This window comes from Leucoraja erinacea, chromosome 4 (assembly GCF_028641065.1).
Source record: "Leucoraja erinacea ecotype New England chromosome 4, Leri_hhj_1, whole genome shotgun sequence".
In the NCBI taxonomy this organism is placed as follows: domain Eukaryota; kingdom Metazoa; phylum Chordata; class Chondrichthyes; order Rajiformes; family Rajidae; genus Leucoraja; species Leucoraja erinaceus.
Genome location: NC_073380.1, coordinates 91804229 through 91825139, shown reverse-complemented (window position 1 = coordinate 91825139; position 20911 = coordinate 91804229). Strand labels below are relative to the sequence as shown.

The following is a 20911-nucleotide window of genomic DNA, read 5'->3' as shown; positions in this document are numbered from 1 at the left end:
GTATGTGTACAATTTGTTAAGATCACAAAATAGAGAGAGTACAGACAACTAGAACAAGCAACTAAGTTACAGAGAAAGGTTGAACAAGTTAGGGCTTAGTTGATAGAGGTCCAAAGCTTTTCCCACTGAGAGTAGGGAAGATTCTCAAAGAATGCACCAGGGTAAAGTTTACGAGAGTGCGGTGTGTTTTGAAGGTGGTGGAGGCAGGTTCATTTTTATCATTTAAAAATAAAATGGATAGTTATATGGATGGGAAGGGAATGGAGGGTTATGGTCTGAGCGCAGGTATATGGGACTAGGGGAGATTATGTGTTCGGCACGGACTAGAAGGGTCGAGATGGCCTGTTTCCGTGCTGTAATTGTTATATGGTTATATGGTTATAGATCACACTGACAAAAACAAAGGATCTTAGTTATCCAATGAGCAGCTCAAATGCAACACCAGAAAGTTACGGCAGTTTTAGCCTTCCCAGCTTGCTGGGGCCTCTGATTCACATGTATCTCTGTCAAGAAATGCACAACATTCGATGAACTGATTAAATTACCACCAGTGCCGTGAGGAATCATTATTACCATTGTGATTGGCAGATCTCTTATTACTTGTACATAAACACTTATACATTTCAGTCCCATCCGACGCTCCAACATTTCAGCTGCAGCTTTCTATGCTCTTTCACTCGGACATAATTATTTCACTGAAGCAAGTGAAAGACTAAAATAGTTTCCTAAAAATAGAAAATAGGTTTTTAGATTGTATCTGACGTATACACTGTAAGTACACCCTAAAATTGGCAGAATTCAACCTCTCATTAAAAAAAAAAATCTTGGCTGTTTTCTTGCTCATTGTTGACTCGGTAAGTGTAAGTTGAATGTTAGTAAATTTGTAGCTAGTTTTCTGAAATGGTTTAGATTGCATTGAAGCTTTTTATATAAATTATCATTTCCATGTTCATCAGAAAAAAATCCAGGCAGCAGAACATAATTATGATCCAAAGTGGGCACAAAATCTGACACAAAATCTAGCTATGGGTTTACTGACTTAATGGGAGATATAAGCAGCAAAATGGCACAGTTAACTGAGCTGTGTCTCACAGCTCTAGTTTTCCAGGTTCAATCCTCACCTAACTGGCTGGATGGAGTTTGCATGCTTGCGACCATTAGGACCCCCTTGCTCTGGTGTCTTCCCACTTCAAGAGCCATGTAGGGTTGGTAGTGAAGTGAAAGCTTTTGGTGTGCTGGCCTTTATAAATCAGAGCATTGAGTATAGAAGTTGGGATGTAATGTAAAATTGTACAAGGCATTGGTGAGGCCAATTCTGGAGTATGGTGTACAATTTTGGTCGCCTAATTATAGGAAGGATGTCAACAAAATAGAGAGAGTACAGAGGAGATTTACTAGAATGTTGCCTGGGTTTCAGCAACTAAGTTACAGAGATAGGTTGAACAAGTTAGGCTTTACTTTGGAGCTGAAGGTTAAGGGGGGACTTGCCATGTATAACTCCCAGCACGGAAACAGGCCATCTCGGCCCTACCCCCCCCCCCCCACCCCTGCACTCCCATAACCCCCATTCCCCTCATCCATATGCCTATCCAATTTATTTTTAAATGATACCAATGAACCTGCCTCCCCACTTCCACACAGCCACCACTCTCTGCGTAAAGAAGTTCCCCCTCATATTACCCCTAAACTTCTGCCCTCTGGCCATGTATCTTGTTGAAACTTCCCAGAGACATGTTCCCAGGGTAGGGTAGATGTGATTGGAATCATTTTTATAACATGCCCCTGGTGGCTGTGTGGAATGAGCTTCCAGTAAATTCGTTTTTATCATTTAAAAATAAAAGTTATATGGAAAAATGGAGGGTTATGCCCAGAAATTCCTAGTTCAGTTCACAAAACCAACTGTTTCAGTTGAAGCATATGTACAATACTTATATGGTACGGCTAAATATTGCTAATTTAGCAATCCCAAAATCAAAAAAACCACATTTTTTGAGGCAACAGTACATTCAATCGGACAGGACTGGTATGTTATATCCAGTTTCAATTACAAAAAAAAGTAATTTCCGAGCTATAAAAATCAAACTAAAGCTGCAGAAAACAAACAGGTCAATATTTTGGAGAGAATCCACCTACTTACTCCAAGCTTCCAGAGGCAAACTTTAAAATGATTTTCTGTTGTTGGGTGGTAGGATCCAGGGGAGTTTTGGGGAATGAAGAGAGAATAAAAATGGGAATACTGGAGCATGAGTATAAATGGTTAATGCAGACTCGGTGAGTTGGAGGGGCTGTTTCCGTGCAAGCATGACTCCATGGGTTTACGTGATCTATGACGGGAGATTGACTTGTATGCACAACATTCCAATCAAGAATTTTATACAATGGCTGTGAAAGGTTTGGCATGTTGTTTACATTATACAGTAGATCAGTGACTGACTCACATTACAATGCAATGGCCAGTTGGCTCCAGATGGTGTAGAATGCTGTTGGATCATACTCTGGCCTGCAGAGGGAGTTGGTTCCCTGGATATCCGCAACTATATTTCCACTGGGGCTAGTATTGGCATAAACCCAGTCACTGAATCATTGAACCAGCAGGAAACTTTAATAGTTTAAATCTTCTCAAGGGCATTTGTGGAAGGAACAGTAAATGCTTCCTTTATCTCCAATAACCAAATGCTACAACTGAATACAAAATTGCCCTGCACAGTCTTCTGTACTCAATAAACTGGCAAGAATAAGAATGTAAATGTGCATTTTTCTTATTCATGGAAGGGATGTATGTTTTGCAGACTGAGCCTACATTTAATTCCTCATTCTTAATTGTCTTTGAGAAGATGATGGTGAGTTGCCTTCTTGACCAACTGCAGTCTCTGAGGTATAGACAATGTTGTCAGGGAAGCAGCTCCAGGTTTGTGATCGAACAGCGGTGAAGGAATTGCAATATACTTTCTAGTCAGGATGGTATGTGGCTTGGAGGGCAACTCTCAGGTGGTGATGCTTCCATGCTTTTGATGCCCTCAATCTTCCATCTGGTAGAGGTTGTGGATTTGAAAACTGCTGTCCAAAGAGTCTCTGAGAGTTGCTGCAGTGTATCCTGTAGATAGTACACACTGCTTTACATCAGTGGTGCAACGAGTGTCTGTTTGTGGATGGGGTGCCTGTCAAGTGTGCCGCTATATCCTGCATGATGTTGGGCTTTTTGAGTGTAATTCAAGCTGCACTTAATCGGGTAAGTGGAAAGTATTCCATCCTGCTCCTGACTTGAGTCTTGCAGATGGTGGACAGGCATGGGGAGTTAGAAGGTGAGTTAGTCATCTCAATATTCATAGCCTCTGACCTACCCTTGTAGACACATTGCGTGTATGGATACACCAGTTCAGTTACTGGTCAATGGTAACTCCGAGGATATTGACAGTTGCAATTCAGTGATGCCAATGGTTTCGAATGTTAAGGAGTGCTAGCTGGATTTTCTCTTGTTGAATATTATCATTATATGGCACTAATGTGGTGTAAATGTTGCTTGTCGTGTTCTCAGAAGTGAAAAATTGCACTGGATTTTGTGTACTCATCAAAGAACATCCCTACTTCTTATCTTATGATTGAAGAAAGTGTCACTTAGCACCACATATGGTAAATGGGACAGACTGTGAACAGTTCAAGCAACTCAGGAATAGGCTTCCATGAGTCATTATGGGCAATCGTCGGCAGCCGAATCGTACTCAACAGTATCTGTAACCTAAGATAGACACAAAATGCTGGGGTAACTCAGCAGGAACTTCAGAGTCTAAAGAAGGGTCTCGACCCGAAACATCACCCATTCCTTCTCTCCAGAGATGCTGCCTGTCCCACTGAGTTACTCCAGCATTTTAAACATAGAAACAGAAAATAGGTGCAGGAGTAGGCCATTCGGCCCTTCGAGCCTGCATTCAATATGATCATGGCTGATCATCCAACTCAGTATCCTGTACCTGCCTTCTCTCCATACCCCCTGATCCCTTTAGCCACAAGGGCCACATCTAACTCCCTCTTAAATATAGCCAATGAACTGGCCTCAACTACCTTCTGTGGCAGAGAATTCCAGAGATTCACCACTCTCTGTGTGAAAAATGTTTTCCTCATCTCGGTCCTAAAAGATTTCCCCCTTATCCTTAAACTGTGACCCCTTGTTCTGGACTTCCCCAACATCGGGAACAATCTTCCTGCATGTAGCCTGTCCAACCCCTTAAGAATTTTGTAAGTTTCTATAAGATCCCCCCTCAATCTTCTAAACTCTAGCGAGTACAAGCCAAGTCTATCCAGTCTTTCTTCATATGAAAGTCCTGACATCCCAGGAATCAGTCTGGTGATCCTTCTCTGTACTCCCTCTATGGCAAGATTTTGTGTCTATCTTCGATTTAAACCAGCATCTGCAGTTCCTTCCTACACTATCTGTAACCTCATGGCCCGGCTTTACTATCACCATCAACTCATGAGATCAACCATGGTTCAAGGAAGAGTGCCCGTGGGCATGCTAAAGAGCCGCACCAGGCATACCTCAGATTGGCTGCAGGACAGGACTACTTCCATGCCTCTTCTTCTTGACTATCGCGTGCACAGCCTAAAGTTGTAAGACAACTTGTTCTGTTTGATATTCTGTTTGTGCATGCCAGGTTGATTACATTCGTCGAAACAGGGCGGACCACGTGAAGCTTGTGACCCCTCACCCTACTTCCATGCTGAACAAAATAAATGACATGCAATGGATAGAGCTAAGCGCTTCCATAACCAATGTAGTCTTTGTAGTCCTGCCACATCCAGTTGTGAAAGGTGATGGGCAATTACATAACTCAATGGAGCAACAGGCTCCACCCAAATCCCACACATGTCTCAATGATGGGGGAGCCCTGCAGATCAGTGTAAATGGAAGATGTTTTTGTGGTTGGAAGTCCATCCATCTCAGCTGCGAGGAATAATTTTAGGAGTTCCTCAGGGTAGTGCCCAATGCCCAACCATCTTCAACTGGTCAATGACCTTTCTTCACCAATAAGGTAAGAAGTAGGTGATAATTAGCAGGAGGTTTTCTTGCCCAATTTTAATCAGATGAGATTTCATGTGATCTGGAGTCAATGTTGAGCACTCCTAGGGCAGATCCCTCCCGACTATGCTGCAGTCTCCACTGGGTCTGTTCTGCCAATGGGACGGGGCTTACTCAGGCATAGAAATTCTGGTGTCCAGGACATATATCTCTCTGTACATTTTAGATACTTTTTAAAACTCATTTGTTTGGATCGAAATAATTTGTAGTATCATTTGCGTTAAATATTCTTTGATTTGGTTCAATGTTTATTGCCCAGTTCACTGTAGTGTTTGGTACATCTTTATCTGGTGTGAACTCTGGCTTTGGTAGCATGGTTGTTAGGATACTGAAACATCAATCCTCATTGGATGATCCGGGATATAAATTCAAATTCTATCCACGCTACCAAATTTCAGATAGTACTGGAAATGTCATGGAGTCATAGAGTAATTTAGTGTGGAAACAGGCCCTTTGGCTCAAACACATCTCATCTATGCTAGTCCCATCTGGTCCATATCCCTCTAAACCTGTCCTATCCATGTACCAGTCTAATTGTTTCTTAAACATTGCAGTAGTCACTGCCTCAACTACCTCCTCGTTCATACAGCCACCCTTTGTGTGGAAAAGGTACCCCTCAGATTCCTATTAAATCTTTTTCATTTCAGCTTACACATATGTCCCCTGTTTCCTGATTCCCCTACACTGGGCAAGAGACTCTGTGCGTCGACCTGACCTATTCCTCTCATGATTTTATACCCCTCTATAAGATCACCCCTCTTCCTCCTGCGCTCTAATGCCCCTGTCCCACTTAGGAAACCTGAACGGAAACCTCTGGAGACTCCGCGCCCCACCCAAGGTTTTCATGCGGTTCCCGGAGGTTTTTGTCAGTCTCTCTACCTGCTTCCACTACCTGCAACCACCTGCAACTTCCAGGAACCGCACGGAAACCTTGGGTGGGGCGCAAAGTCTCCAGAGGTTTCCGTTCAGGTTTCCTAAGTGGGACAGGGGTATAAGGAATAGAGTCCCAGCCTACTCAAACACTCCATACAGCTCACACACTCGAGCCCTGGCAACATCCTCATAAATCTTCTCCATATCATTTCCAACGACATTACTTTTCCTAATTGCGGCATCACAACATCAATTAGGAAGACCCTTGTAAAAACCTTTCTCTTTTATTAAGCTCAAGCAGTTGAACCAAAATGTGACTTAGCAGGGTCAACTCTGAAAAGTCCTCAAAAGAACAATTCCCTGTTAATACAATTGGTATTTTGGGATGGGCAATAATGCTGATTTAACCAGTTATATGATGAGTAGGGCCAAGCTTATCACAATGCTCCATTTTAATAGATAATTCGTTTTTTTTAATTTACAGGAATTGTGGATTTCAGGTTAAATTTCAACTTGGTAAGTTCCCATCAAATGTTCCCATTAAAAGTTACATTTGGAGATGATATTTGAGTTGAAAATACCTTACAATGCAACGCACCTTGGTGGTTAAGAACATTTGGAAAATTACACAAAGACCTGCAATTAACTTAATATCCATGTCAAGAGTTTTCTGTATGTTCATCAATATACAGTAATAGCAAATTAAGAAACCTCAAGTGGTTATAAGTAAGCTTACTTCTTTTCGGTGAATTGTGCTTTCTCTGGGGTTTTTTCCAGATCTTTTTGGATGAAAGAAAACTTTGTGTCAGTTCCATATGTTCCGAAGTGCTTAATAGCCAACAAAATACTTTTGAAGCTTGTATGTACACAATTCAGTAGATTCATTTGATAGCAATATTGTCCAAACAGCAATATTATAGTAAACATGTTTAGTTTGGTTTAGTTTCTGTTTATTTTATTCCTTATGTTTGTCATTAATTATGGAGATTCATTGGTGTGCACAATATTAACAATGGCTTCAAAGAAATGATTTCAAAGAAAATTGAAAGTAAATTGCTTTTAAGAAATATCACGAGCCACCCTTTCTTAAAAACTTAGAAATATATTTATCAATAAAGAGTCGATAGACAGAAGATGCTTGAGTGTCTCAGTGGGTCTGGCAGCATCCTCCTCCCCCCTCCCCATCCTAGTCATCCTACCAGTTCCACTGTTGCATCCTTGTATCACATATTCCCCAGCCAACAATGGGCCATTATGTGCTACACACTTCCTGAGGTCACTGGTTGCTGGCCCTGATTTTTTCTGGCCTTTTCTCACCAGTTTATTTCCCCCCATCTATACTTTCAGTCTGAATAAAGGTTCCGATTTGAAACGTCACCTATTTTCTCCATAAATGCTATCTGACCTGCTGAATTACTCCAGCATTTTGTGTCTATCTTCAGTATAAACCAGCATATGCAGTTCTTTCACACATGTTTTATCAGTAAAGAGTCATGGTTCTTCTGTACATTCCTTTTCTCTCAGGATTAACATAGAACATAGAACAATAGAGCAGTGGGAAAGGCCCTACGGCCTACGATGTCCATGACGGACATGATGCCAAGTTGAACTAATCTCCTCTGCCTGCACATGATCCAAATCCCACCATTCCCTGCATATCCATATGCCTATCTTAAAGCCTCTTAAAGTACTCCACACCTCCCCCTCCCCCCCTCCCCCCTCCCCCCCCCCCTCCCCACTCCCCCCCCCCCCCCCCCTCCCCCCCGATTGCATGTTTCCCTCACCACTCTGTCAAAACCTCCTGCACATCGCCTTTAAACATTGTGTGAAAGGCAAAGAGCTGGAGCCCTCAACAGGTCAGGCCCTCCAATGGGCCCCCCACTTCTGCCCCCCTATCCATTCCCCCCCTGCAGAATTTAGTCAAAAATGTTCATACTGCTGGAGGGTGTCACACTTCCCAAGCGACATAAAGGAGATGCAGAGACAGTGGGCTCCAGGGACTGCTAATTTCACGGCTGGGACTGCCCAACTCTGCTGCCATGGTGTTGCTCACTGGAGGAGGCCCAGGACAGAAAGGTCAGATTCGGAATGGGAGGGGGAGTTGAAGTGCTGAGCCACCGGGAGATCAGGTTGGTTATTGCGAACTGAGCGGAGGTGTTGGGCGAAGCGATCGCCAAGCCTATGCTTAGTCTCCCCGATGTAGAGCAGCTGACATCTAGAGCAGCGGATGCAATAGATGAGGTTGGAGGAGGTGCAGGTGAACCTCTGCCGCACCTGGAAAGGCTGCTTGTGTCCTTGAATGGAGTTACGGGGGGAGATAAAATGACAAATTAACATTTCCTGCGGTTGGAAGGGAAAGTGCCAGGAGAAGGGATGGTTTGGGTGGGAAGGGACATATTGACCCGGGAGTTATGGAGGGAGCGGTCTCTGCAGAAAGCAGACAGGGGAGGAGATGAGAAGATGTTGCCAGTGGTGGGATCCTGTTGGAGGTGGCAAAAATGTTTGAGGATTATTTGTCCCCGAGCCCCGACGTACCCGCTACGTTCATTCGCCGTGCTTACCACGAGTCTGGGTTTTTTTTAAACTCGGCAGAGCTCTCAAATGAACACGTACAGTGGGACAGGGCCATTAGTATGGTTGGATGGTAACTCAAATTTCACAGTACCTTAATTAGTTAAGTGACAATAAGCACAAGCTTGAACTTGAACAGGGGGAGGACATAAGGTCCATGGTGTTGATGCCAGCCAAAAGCTGGACCTTAGATTAGTTCCACTTCTTAGGAAACTCATTGGTTATTGCTCTTTAACTATGACAACACAAATATATATAAAACTATTCTGCATTCTATGGGATGGCATCCTGCAATGAACTGTTTCCACTTTCAGCAGCCGGGCACATCACACTGTAACGTGGACTTCTTTCCTTATATGATCAGAAAGAAAAGGGCACATTTTGTTAGGTGACATCACCTCTAAGGAATGGAGTTCTTGATTCAGGTAAGCTGAAGCCATGAAATTCTAAAGGACCTCTTACATGCACACATCAGTCCCTTGATGGAATGTGAAAAGGAGCAGGAAAACTATTCGGATCATGCCTTTGTTGCTGTACTGCATTGTTGATGGGAAGCCACTATGCATTGACGTCCCTTTGATGATTGCCAGCAAAGCATTAATCGAGTGCGTGGCCATGTCATGTGTACATTCCTGGGCAGATGATGGTTAATTCATTGACAGCCTGAAGTATTTTTAAACTTCAAATACTACACATAGTTTATGGTGTCAACCAGGTACATCTGTTGTCAATCATGGGTGAAAAATCTTGCAGAGCGTGCTGGGTTAGTCTTATTGATGCTAACAATTTTTAGCCATGACATAGCAGGTAACCATTTGCTCCATTAAATCTATGCTGGCTCTCACTGTAATCCCTTTAATCCCATTCCCTTGTATCCTATTCTCTCCCACATGCCCAACAACTTAAAGGGGTGAGAAGGAATGGGTGAGAAGGAACCCTTCTTCAGAAGAAGGATCTCGACCCAAAAGGTCACCCATTCCTTCTATCCAGAAATGCTGCCTGTCCCGCTGATTACTGCAGCATTGTGTGTCTTCGGTGTAAACTAGCATCTGCAGTTCTTTCCTACAACTTAAAGGGGTAGTTGATGTAGACTTGGTGGGCCAAAGGGCCTGTTTCCGATTCAGATTCAGATTCAATTTTAATTGTCATTGTCAGTGTACAGTACAGAGACAACGAAATGCATTTAGCATCTCCCTGGAAAAGCGCATGCTCTTTGTCTCTATGAACTCCCCTTCCCTAAATCATCCACCACCAACCTACTAAGAGGCAAATTACAGTAGCCCATTTAACCTTTCACCAAACCAAAGAGGAATGAAAGGAAAATGTACCAGGTACGTTCTGCACAGATATTGAACAGGCACTAATTAATGAACTAACCAACAAACACCCACTTCAACCCCTCTTCAGACGAAGGGTCTCGACCCGAAATGTCCTCCATTCCTTCTCTCCAGAGATGCTGCCTGTTCCACTGTTATTTCAGCGTTTTGTGTCTATCTTCAGTGTAAACTAGCATCTGCAGTTCCTTCCTGCACATACTCCCTCACATGTATCCACCCATCGGTTGCCTGGCTTTGTCCTACTAGAAACAGACTGAGGAAGTTCCAGCACAAAACATCACCTACAGTATGCATGCCCTCCACAGATGCTGCCTGAGTTTCCGCTGAGTTTCTCTCGCACTTCATGTATTTTTTTGTAAACCAGCACGAATGAATGAATAAAAAAATTATTGTCACATGTGACAAGTCCCAGTGAAATTCTTTGTTTGCATATCATGCCAAGGTATGAAATCAGTGGTGGACTGGCCAGGGTGTCAGCTTGCCTGATGGCAAGTGGGCCCCTGATGAAGTGGCCCCCTATATCAAGTGGGCCCCCTATATCAAGTGGGCCCCCTATATCAAGTGGGCCCCTGATGAAGTGAGGCAACCAATATTTTTAGACCCAGTCCGCCACTGTATGCAATAGACGCCCATGGCGCTTACAAAGTTGCAAATCCCCCCCCCCCCGCCCGTTCCCCCTTTGTTTCTTCCCCCTCCCTCATAGCAGTCCCCCCCCACACTGGGTACCCATTGTCCATTGTTCTATCCTCACCCCCCCCCCCCCCCCCCACCCCACCCACCCAGGCTGGGTCCTCCTTCATTCCTTCCCAAGGCACCTACCGTCCTTTGCGTAGATTTTTTACAGGTGGTTGAGGAATAACTATCGCCTAAGGATAACTCTCCTTCATATCTTGAAATCGTGCTGTGGGATTTTTACAAGTGTCTTGTGGTGCTGAGGGGCCTTCAGCTTCAAGTGCCATCTGAAATGCAGCAGCCTCAGTGTTTCTTGGGAATACGAGTTGAGAAGCCTGTGGTTGAGTTTGCGCCACAAATATTAGAGTCGCAATCTCCAGACACAGACTGAGTCACACCTGACACATTTCCTGCTTGAATATCCCTGTCAAGCAGTGATCACTACTTTGTGTCAGCTCTAATGAAATCTCTGCTGCCCATGCTGAATTAACAAGCACAGCTGAAGTGACACAATTGCTGTTGGCCCCTGGGTTAATGGGTGTTTTTGCTGTTAATTCAGTTAATTTGTACTGCGAGCCTCAGCGATCTTTCTAAGCCCCCTCCCCGACACAACCTGAAGCCGAACTTTAAACACTCAGTCAAATATAAATCCCAGTGGTAAGTATAACGTTGCAATTTGCATCTTTTTCCTTCCATTTTAATCTGATTGAATAGTAACTTTCAAAGTGAAATTGGATAATTACTTCAACCACAGGCAAAAGTAAGGGAGTGAGGCTAATTGAACACAACAACCAGTCAGTGAAGGTGTGACAGTCGGTGAAGGGGTTGAAAACCTCAGCACCACAATTGAAGGCGTGGAGAAAATCCCAGAGGATTGCAGGTCTGGAGAAGATTAGTGGGATAAAGAGGATAAAGTCGTGGAAAATTATGACAAGAAAGATAGGAATTTTAAAATAGAGCTGCAGTGATAATGGGCCTGAACTCTTAGCCATATTGGCACTGAGTGACGTGGTTAAAACCTCCCTTTCTCAGGTCTGCCTGTGTCATCCTAAAGCCACCCTTTCCCAAAAAGGTGAGACTCAGCATTAGTTTACTATATCTTCATGATGTCTTTTTCATCCTCAAACTTTTTTATCCCTCAACTTTCTTTATGTCATTCCTTTGAAGTTTTTGTTGTTACAAAGGGTAGGATTTTTACAGAGCATGAAGAAGGGTTTCGGCCCGAAACGTTGCCCATTTCCTTCGCTCTATAAATGCTGCTGCACCCGCTGAGTTTCTCCAGCATTTTTGTGTACCTTTGATTTTCCAGCATCTGCAGTTCCTTCTTTAACATTTTTACAGAGCATGATGGGTGCCTGGAACATGCTGCCAGGGGGTGGCGATGGAAGCAGAAGATATTGACATTTAAGAGGCTTTAGATGGGCCCAATAATAAGCAGGGAATGGAGGGATATTGATACTGGGCAGGCAGAAGTGATTACCTTAATTTGGCATTATGTTGGGCACATGCGGATCAAAGTGCATCTCCCTGTGCTGTACTGTGTTCTATGTCCTCAAAAATCACCTGCACCCAGGGTTGAGATGAGGATATGAAACAGAAAGTGGTCAAGCCAAAAAGTAAAGCGCCGGTCCCACGAGCATGCGACTGCATGCGGCAAGCGCGACCAAACCGGAAGCGGGATTCTCGCGGAGGTCGAGTGAGTGACGTGAAGGTCAAGCGAAGACCGCGGGAAGTTTGCACGTGACGTACGGCGTCAAGACGCTGCATACGGCGTCGAGACGCTTCGCACGCCCGTCAAGGTTGCGCGTACGGCGTCGAGGCGGCTGCGGGCCGGCAGGCCGTTGCCGCGCGGAATTTTAGAACACGGTCAATTTTCCGGAGCCCCGCGCAATGTCGGGACCAGCTCCGCACAACTCCATACGGCTCCGGCGATCGAAGTGGGACCGGCCCCGCGAGGCCGTACGGCTCAAGCGACCACGTTAGGTCGCATTTGCCGCATGGAGTCGCATGCTCGTGGGACAGGCTCTTAAGGAATCATGAGGTGAGATGAAAAAGCATGAGGTTTATGTGCTCCGATAGCAGAATACCAATAGATTAAATAGGTTGAACCTTTGTTGTAAATGCCAGCTGATTCTGTGTAAACTGAGACACTCCTGCATGCAACCATGCCCTGTGTATGTCAGCACAGTCAGTATGAAGCTCAGGGTTTCATGTGGAAATGCCTGAGATCACAATCACTCACACAGCACTGATGAATGGAAATGCTTTAATCCCCTAGATAGGGCCACTGCAGCCTGATTTCTCATTGGCAAAATGAGTTCATTGGCACAGCAATCAAGCTCAAAGAAGTTCCTTTCACTTCACATCCACTAAACATATCATTCACATCCAATTAGGCACCAATTAACACAAGGCAGCGGCAAATCTAAAGTGGGAAACGGAGCAGGTTGCTGTATGTGTCCGGTGTTGGACTCTAGTAAATTGTGTGTTGAAAGTGACACTGAATAATTGTGCGCAAGACGGAACTGCTGATGCTGGTTTAAACCGATGAGAGACACAAAAAGCTGGAGTAACTCAGCGGGACAGGCAGCATCTCTGGGGAGAAGGGATGGGTGACGGTTGGGTCTGAAGAAGGGTCTCGACATGAAACGTCACCCATTCCTTCTCTCCAGAGATGCTGCCTGTCCCGCTGAGTTACTCCAGCTTTTTGTGTCTGTCTTCTGAATAATTGTGTGCCTGGTTAGGAATAACCCTGTGGGGAAATGTTTGGTATCAATTTTTATTGCTATCTCTTCTCGGACTGGTCTGCAGTTGATGGCTGCCGAATAATGAATTAGGTTCAGGCCAATATTCTTCAGGGGTTTCAGGATGAAGTCTTGATAAAAAGGTTCGATGAACTGTAGGAATGTGTGGTGACGGTAAAGATATTTTGCTCATTATCTGTCAAATTTTGGTCGGTATTTTTACGAAGTGTCTTGGGCGGTTTAACTGCATCAAAGGACGCACGTGAATGCAGATTATCATTGTTTGAGGTGTGCACTTAATGTCAACTTTTCCTATATTGTAAGCACTAGTTGTGAGAAGCTTCAAAAAATATCCACTTCTGAAATTTGTTTAATTGAAGTCAATAGAAACTAATTTCTAGAAAGTAATTTTGACATGTTTACATTAAGGTGCTGTTTTTTGCTTTAGACTTGGAATGCATGGTTGTCAATGACGTACTGTAACAATGTCACAATAACTCACTCTGCCAGTTTAAAGTCTCAGCATGTAAAATAGGTAAAGTGTTCTGCCTTTCAACTAAACCATTGCCTCCTTGGATATACCATGTCTTAAAGACATTTGTTTTTAGATATGGTAATTTTAATTTTTTTAAAGCTCTATGTTTTTATCCTGTTTTTATTAACTACACTGAATGGAAACTGATCGATAAACTGTTTTTTTCGTTTCATCTGTGTAGGCATGTACTCAGTTAAAATGATATTAAATAAATACTGAATACTGAAACTGAAGGCACTGTGGCTGCTTTTCTTATTTATGGGGAAGCCTCAGGATAATTGTGGAATCCTGCTTTAACCTAAAGGGCCTGTCCCACAGGCGATTTTTTTTAGGCGACTACAGGCAATTGCCAAAAAATTTTAAACATGTTGAAAATTTTTCACCAACAGTGGCGACAATTTGGGCTGCCGTATGTTGCCATATGTTGTCGTAGGTTGTCGCTGGTGCTGGCTTCGGTGAATTCCATTGTCCTAGTCGCTGGCATTCGCCTAAAAAAATCGCCTAAGTGGGGCAGGCACTTAAGGCCAGTAAACTCTGGCCAGAAACCGATCGCGAGTTACATGGCTATTAGCGGTGTTAAAGCCCAGTGATATATGGTAGGTGGACTATCAAATATTGACGGGTAAATGGAATTGAAGCAAAGATCATTTGTAGGATATCAATGAACTGTAAACTTTTTTAACAAAAAAGACATGAAGTGCTGGAGTAACTCAACGGGTCGGGCAGTATATCTGGAGAATGTAACTAGGTGATGTTGCAGGCCAGGACGCTTCTGCAGAATGATCACAAGGGGGCGGTGTAGAAAGCTGGAAGAGAGGAGGGGCAGGACAACACCTGGTGAGTGATGAATTAGGAAGGAACTGCAGATGCTGGTTTAAACTGAAGATAGACACAAAATGCTGGAGTAACTCAGCGAGACAGGCAGCATCTCTGGAGACTATTCCTTCTCTCCAGAGACGCTGCCTGTCCCACTGAGTTACTCCAGCACTTTGTGTCCAGTTTGATCCACCACCTCTCAGTAACCTCCCTCCCCTCTATCCACCTATCACTTGCCAGGTTTTGTCCTGCCTGCCCCTCCTCTCTTCCAGCTTTCTTCCCCCACTCCGCACCACAACCAGAAGTCGAGTCCCGACCCAAGACATCACCTAACATCATCAGAGATGGTGCTTGACCCCCAGTGTTGCTGCAGCATTTTGAATTGAATGGAATGTGTTGTCTCTTCATTTGACAAAAGATAGATGAAGATTGGCCTATGTTCATTACACTTTGCACTCGAGGTCATGGACGTAATTTCATATTTTAAAATAAATTGTTCAGGATCGATGCCAAGCAGTCTCCTTCCTCAGTGAAATTAGTCTCAGGCCAAAGAATTAGACATTTAGGACTGAGGTTTTCTTCTTAACGAGACCACATACAGGATTAAGTTAATCAGCCAGAGCTGGAACACACTTCTCGGCACCTGCACAATGCTGTCTGTCTTGCGCTTCTTGTGCTTCTTGTACGTGGTGGTGGAAAGATTAGTGGAAACGAGGCTACGACGTGAACGCTCTTTCCTTGACCCCAGGACTGAGGTTAAGAGAATTTTATTTTCTCGGATAGTTACGCCCTCTCCACCCTCTCCACCTTTTGGCTGTGGGCAGTCAATCATTGGGTGCATTTGAGCGGCAAAGTGGTGCAGCGGAAGAGTTGCAGTCTTACAGCGCCAGAGACCTGGATTTGATCCTGACCACGGTTGCTTATCTATACGGAGTTTGCACGTTCTCCCCGTGACGTGCATGGGTTTTTTCCGGGAGCTCCGGTTTCCTCCCACAACCCAAAGACGTACAGGTTTGTAGGTTAATTGGCTTGGTATAATTGTAAGTTGTCCCTAGTGTGTGTAGGATGGTGTTAGTGTGCAGAGATTGCTGGTCAGCGTGGACTTGGGGGCCCCGGAGGTTCTGTTTCTGCACTGTATCTCTAAACTAAACCAATAAAAAGACCAAGGTTGCCAGGTTTTTGTATACTTTGGGAATCACACGAAGATGGACAGGGGACACACTCTGTGTAGGAAGGAACTGCAGATGCTGGTTTAAACCAAAGATAGACACCAAAAGCTGGAGTAAGTCAGCAGGACAGGCAGCATCTCTGGAGAGAAGGAATGGGTGATGTTACGGATCGAAACCCATCTTCAGACTGCAAACAGTCTGTGGTCTATTGAATGCAGAGCAAATTGAAGATACTGAATACTCTTCTCCATTTTGTTAATGCGTTTATCATCAATGTTTGAATGGACCAGGACTGAGGGGCTGAATGGTCCCACACTTCAAATCATAGAGCAGTATAACATGGGAAACGGCCCTTTGGCCCATCTGGTCCATGCCACCTACATTGGCTTTCTGGGCTAGTCCTATTTGGCTCATATCTCTATAAACTATTCCTGTCCAGATATCTGTCCACTTAGTGCTATGTTTTAAAATAAAGACAAAGATGGCGAGAGTTGTATGTGACTGCTGTGTACAGAGGCACAGTGGTAGAGTTGCTGACTTAGTGCCATCGACCCGGGTTTGATTCCGACCATGGTTGTTGTCTGTATGGAGTTTGTACATTCTCCCTGTGACCACGTGGGTTTTCTCCGGGTGCTCTGGAGACCAGTAACCTTCATAAGTTCTTAGGTTTCAGGAGCAGAATTAGGCCATTCGGCCCTTCGGGAATCTACTCCGCCATTCAATCATAGCTGATCTATCTTTCCCCCTCAACCTCATTCTCCTGCCTTCTCCCCATAACCCCGGACACCCTAACAGGACCTGATCATAGAAACATAGAAACATAGAAAATAGGTGCAGGAGGAGACCATTCGGCCCTTCGAACCAGCACCGCCATTCATTGTGATCATGGCTGATCATCCCCTATCAATAACCCGTGCCTGCCTTCTCCCCATATCCCTTGATTCCACTAGCCCCTGGAGCCCTATCTAGCTCTCTCTTAAATCCATCCAGCGACTTGCCCTTCTCTGCCCTCTGTGGCAGGGAATTTCATAAATTCACAACTCTCTGGGTGGAAACGTTTTTTCTCACCTCAGTCTTATTCACCTTTATTCCAAGCCTGTGGCCGCTGGTTCTGGATCATCATCACTTCGCTGACAACAAGATCTTGCTGCATTAAAATTACCTGACACATTTTCTAAAACACTGACTGGCCTTCAGAAGACCTGAGATCGCATTTAAAGCACCTTGAAGTTGAGAAAGGCCCAGCGCAAATGAAAGTGTTATTTCAATGTTTCTACCCTTACGGTGCTTGCGTTAAGTGGATAGGCAGCACCCCACAGCCGATAGACGCGTGGCCCTTCATTTCAGGCGGGCTCTGCTCCTTGAAAGAGTCAACAGCTCGAGAGGCAGTTCTCCCCGAAGGCAGGGCCAGAAAAAGCTTTTATTGTGTATGAATTAACATCAGCAGTGATATCGGTAAATCTCACTGTTTTGACTGCTAAACCTTCCCTTCATCTCAGGCAGTAGAGTTTCCTGTTGGTGCTTAGCCATTCTCCTGGCTGCTCTGTGCAATATTACTTTGACTCATCAATCTGTCTCAATTGGATAATGATCTGTAATCAGTTTCTTGCAGGGGAGTCTATAAATTGACCAGAGCTCCTTTCTTCTCCTGAGGACCCCTTATGTTCACTTCCATTTGTGCTAATGCCCTGCCTTTCAAGGGAGTAAATATCCATTCACTGGACCTATTCTGCTTGGAGACACCGGGCTGTGTTCAGTTGATTTTTCATGGTTCGCTTTCTAAAAGGGTTGGAGGGACGACACGCTGGCTCTCTCCAGGGTGCCCCATAGCCCTGCCACATCACAAGGACCCGCCATTCTCATTAAGCCTTGCCCGTCATTAGCCTGCTTTGTGTCATCCACCCTCGTGATGGAAGAGCCGGCACGCTATTCCGAACGGAAAGGAGGAAACAGGTCAGCAGCGACCAGGCTGGAGCCCAGGCTTCAATGGATTTGGGGGATTTCTCTGTTTTGTTCATTGCTGCACAGAAGGGTCGGGACGTGGGTAGGGGGCGGGGAGAGGTCTCCATTGACTGAGCGACTTTCGATGAGTACCCTATGTAAGAAGTGCCTGAACGGTTTGCAGCCTATTGTTGGTTAAATGCTCAGCCGTGTACAGATGGGAATCATTCGGCCTGTTAAATAAAGCCAAATAGCCAACCCCCATTGTGAGAACATACCAGCCCCTCGCTCAACACCAAATTTACTTGTAAAGGGCAGTGTCAAGGAAAGAGGTGGAAATAAGTTTTCATTGTGTTAAAGTCAGCTAGCAGCTGGGAATAGTATACAACTGCAAAACATGCACTGTTGTCTGTGCAAGGATACCAGCATCTATAAAGATATTTGTTTTCTCTGGACTGTGTTTCACAATTCTGCACATGCATGTATTTTTATTTTTGAAGCGTTGTCCTACCTGCTTCTCTCAGCCAGGTCCAGAAGCAAGCGGAACGACACATCCAAAATAAAAATGTGCATAGTTTTATTTATTTCTGTTGGCTCTCACTCACAGTTTAGAGTTTGTCAATGTTAGGCCAGTCAGCAGGCCGGCTTGCTGAATTTTGTTTCGTCATCAGGCCCTTCAGCCCACTCAGCCAATGCTGACCATCAATTACCCATTCACAATAGTTCTATGTTATCCTACTTTCCCATCTACTCCCTACATACTCGGTCGGGTAATTTGCAGCCATGATCATATTGAATGGTGGTGCTGGGTCGAAGGGCCGAATGGCCTACTCCTGCAACTATTTTCTATGTTTCTAATTTTACATTGGCCAATGAAGTTACAACCCCCGGCCTGCCTTTGGGAGAAAACCAAAGCACCTGGAAAAAAACCCAACCCCAAAAAAATCCAATTGAATCACAGGCAGAACATGCAAACTCCTCACAGACAGCACTTAAGGACGGGATCAAACCTTGGTCTCTGGTGCTTTTAAGCAGCAGCTCTACCAGCTGTACCACTGTGCCACACAATTGTGAAAAGCATTACAAAAAAGGCTTCTTTCAACACACCCCAATTTAACTTTCTGTTCTTGTCTTTTACCTTGCTACCAATTTTAACATGTATGGGAGCTTGAGATGGCTATTCAGCCAGAGTAACCATCGCAATCTGCCTTCATCCCCACCCAAGAACTGCCTCCATACTTAAAGGAGTATTATAGTAAGTAGATGTGTCAGAATCTCTCTCTCTCTCATACTGAAATATTTGGTAATCCAAATTAACATGGATTTTTAATTAAATGAAAGAAACTGAGGTCAAGCCAACATTCTTCCTGAAGGTTTCCCCACTCTCCTCACATTACAGAAGTTACTCATTCCTGACTTTGAGTCGGTAAATGATTTCTGCGCCTCTCAAAGACATTCCTAAAATTTAGTGTCCCAAAATGGATTCAGTCCTTCAGTTTAGGTCCAATTTAACTGTTTTCCATCACTGATGTTCTTTGGTCATTCACACCTCCTATCCTAATCCTAAAATCCACCTTTTTTCTTTAAGCAGTCTTCTCAACTTGGCCTGTCATATTTTAAAGCCCTCAGGTGCTGTCTGTGTGGAGTTTGCACGTTCTCCCTGTGACTCCATAGATTTCCTCCAGGTAATCCAGTTTCGTGCCACATCCCAAAGACACAAAAATTCCTTGGATAATTGGCTTCTGTAAATTGCCCCAAGTGTGTGAAGGGGGAGGATATCAAAAGGATTTGAGTATAGGAGCAGGGAGGTTCTACTGCAGTTGTACAGGGTCTTGGTGAGACCACACCTGGAGTATTGCCTACAGTTTTGGTCTCCTAATCTGAGGAAAGACATTCATGCCATAGAGGGAGTACGTAGAAGGTTCACCAGACTGATTCCTGGGATGGCAGGACTTTCATATGAAGAAAGACTGGATAGACTCGACTTGTACACGCTAGAATTTAGAAGATTGAGGGGGGATTTTATAGAAACTTACAAAATTCTTAAGGGGTTGGACAGGCTAGATGCAGGAAGATTATTCCCGATGTTGGGGAAGTCCAAAACAAGGGGTCACAGTTTAAGGATAAGAGGGAAGTCTTTTAAGACCGAGATGAGAAAAAACATTTTTTACACAGAGAGTGGTGAATCTGTGGAATTCTCTGCCACAGAAGGTAGTTGAGGCCAGTTCATTGGCCCTTGTGGCTAAAGGGATCAGGGGGTATGGAGAGAAGGCAGGAATGCTTGAAGGGCCGAATGGCTCGAAGGGCCGAATGGCCTACTCCTGCACCTATTTTCTATGTTTCTATGAAAATGGGGCAACATAGAACTAGTGTGAATGGGTGATCAATAGTCGGCGTGGACTCAGTTGGACGAAGGACCTGTTTCCATTGTATATTTTTCAAATCAATTACAAAAACTGGATATTTCCGCACTACGTTGTTAACTCTGGCAACTGAACAATTAAAACAAAAATAAAGTTCACACTGATTTTTCTTTTACATAAAATGTGATCAGAAGAGGCCAAATAGGCCAGTTTAATGACTTTTGTGATAGATTTCAGTGAAGTTGTTCTGTAACTAGAGCCAAGCCTTTACTTGCGTTTGGAGAGCAATGAGTTTGCCTTTTCAACGTGGAATAGCAAGGTGGCAAAGACCTTTCTCATTCCACTGGGAAATCAGCACTACCCTTTCTGCTGATGTGGCTACGCCGTCCAAGATTGATTTAGACGGGTCTGTAGATGTTGCAGTGAAGTGCGACTCAGTGTGTGCCTCTCCCCCTTCCCGTTCAAAACTGCATGCAGTACCATAAACCATTATTATGCTCTTCACTTGCATTTTAATGGCTCACTGTGAAAGGCAATTTACTCCCTTAATATGCGACTCCAAAAGAAAGAATGAGTTGGGCTTTTTATATGGGAGCTGCCATAGTTCATACTGTAAATGATGACTTATGATAACATATTTATGGCACCATAAAACCTCAATTTTTCTCTGGTTTTGCAGATTCGAGCTTAAAACAGTGTTTTACGGACTGTCGCGCCCTTCTCCTAGTGACAGAGGAACTTGTTTCCTGTTAGACTACGCCTATTTCATCATTTGTATCCCGCAAATGGACAAATGTTGGTGAGAAAGATTTAAAG

General features: G+C 44.3%; 1 long non-coding RNA gene across 1 annotated transcript in view; it reads left to right on the top strand.

The window, feature by feature from the left end:
- Positions 1-232: 232 nt before the first annotated feature.
- The window catches only part of LOC129696677 (uncharacterized), a 46080-nt gene continuing 25401 nt past the window's right edge, over positions 233-20911 (top strand). The window contains exons 1-3 of the long non-coding RNA XR_008723380.1: positions 233-854; positions 6432-6463; positions 8833-8943. This is a non-coding gene — a long non-coding RNA (uncharacterized LOC129696677). The remainder of the gene's footprint in view (positions 855-6431; positions 6464-8832; positions 8944-20911) is intronic.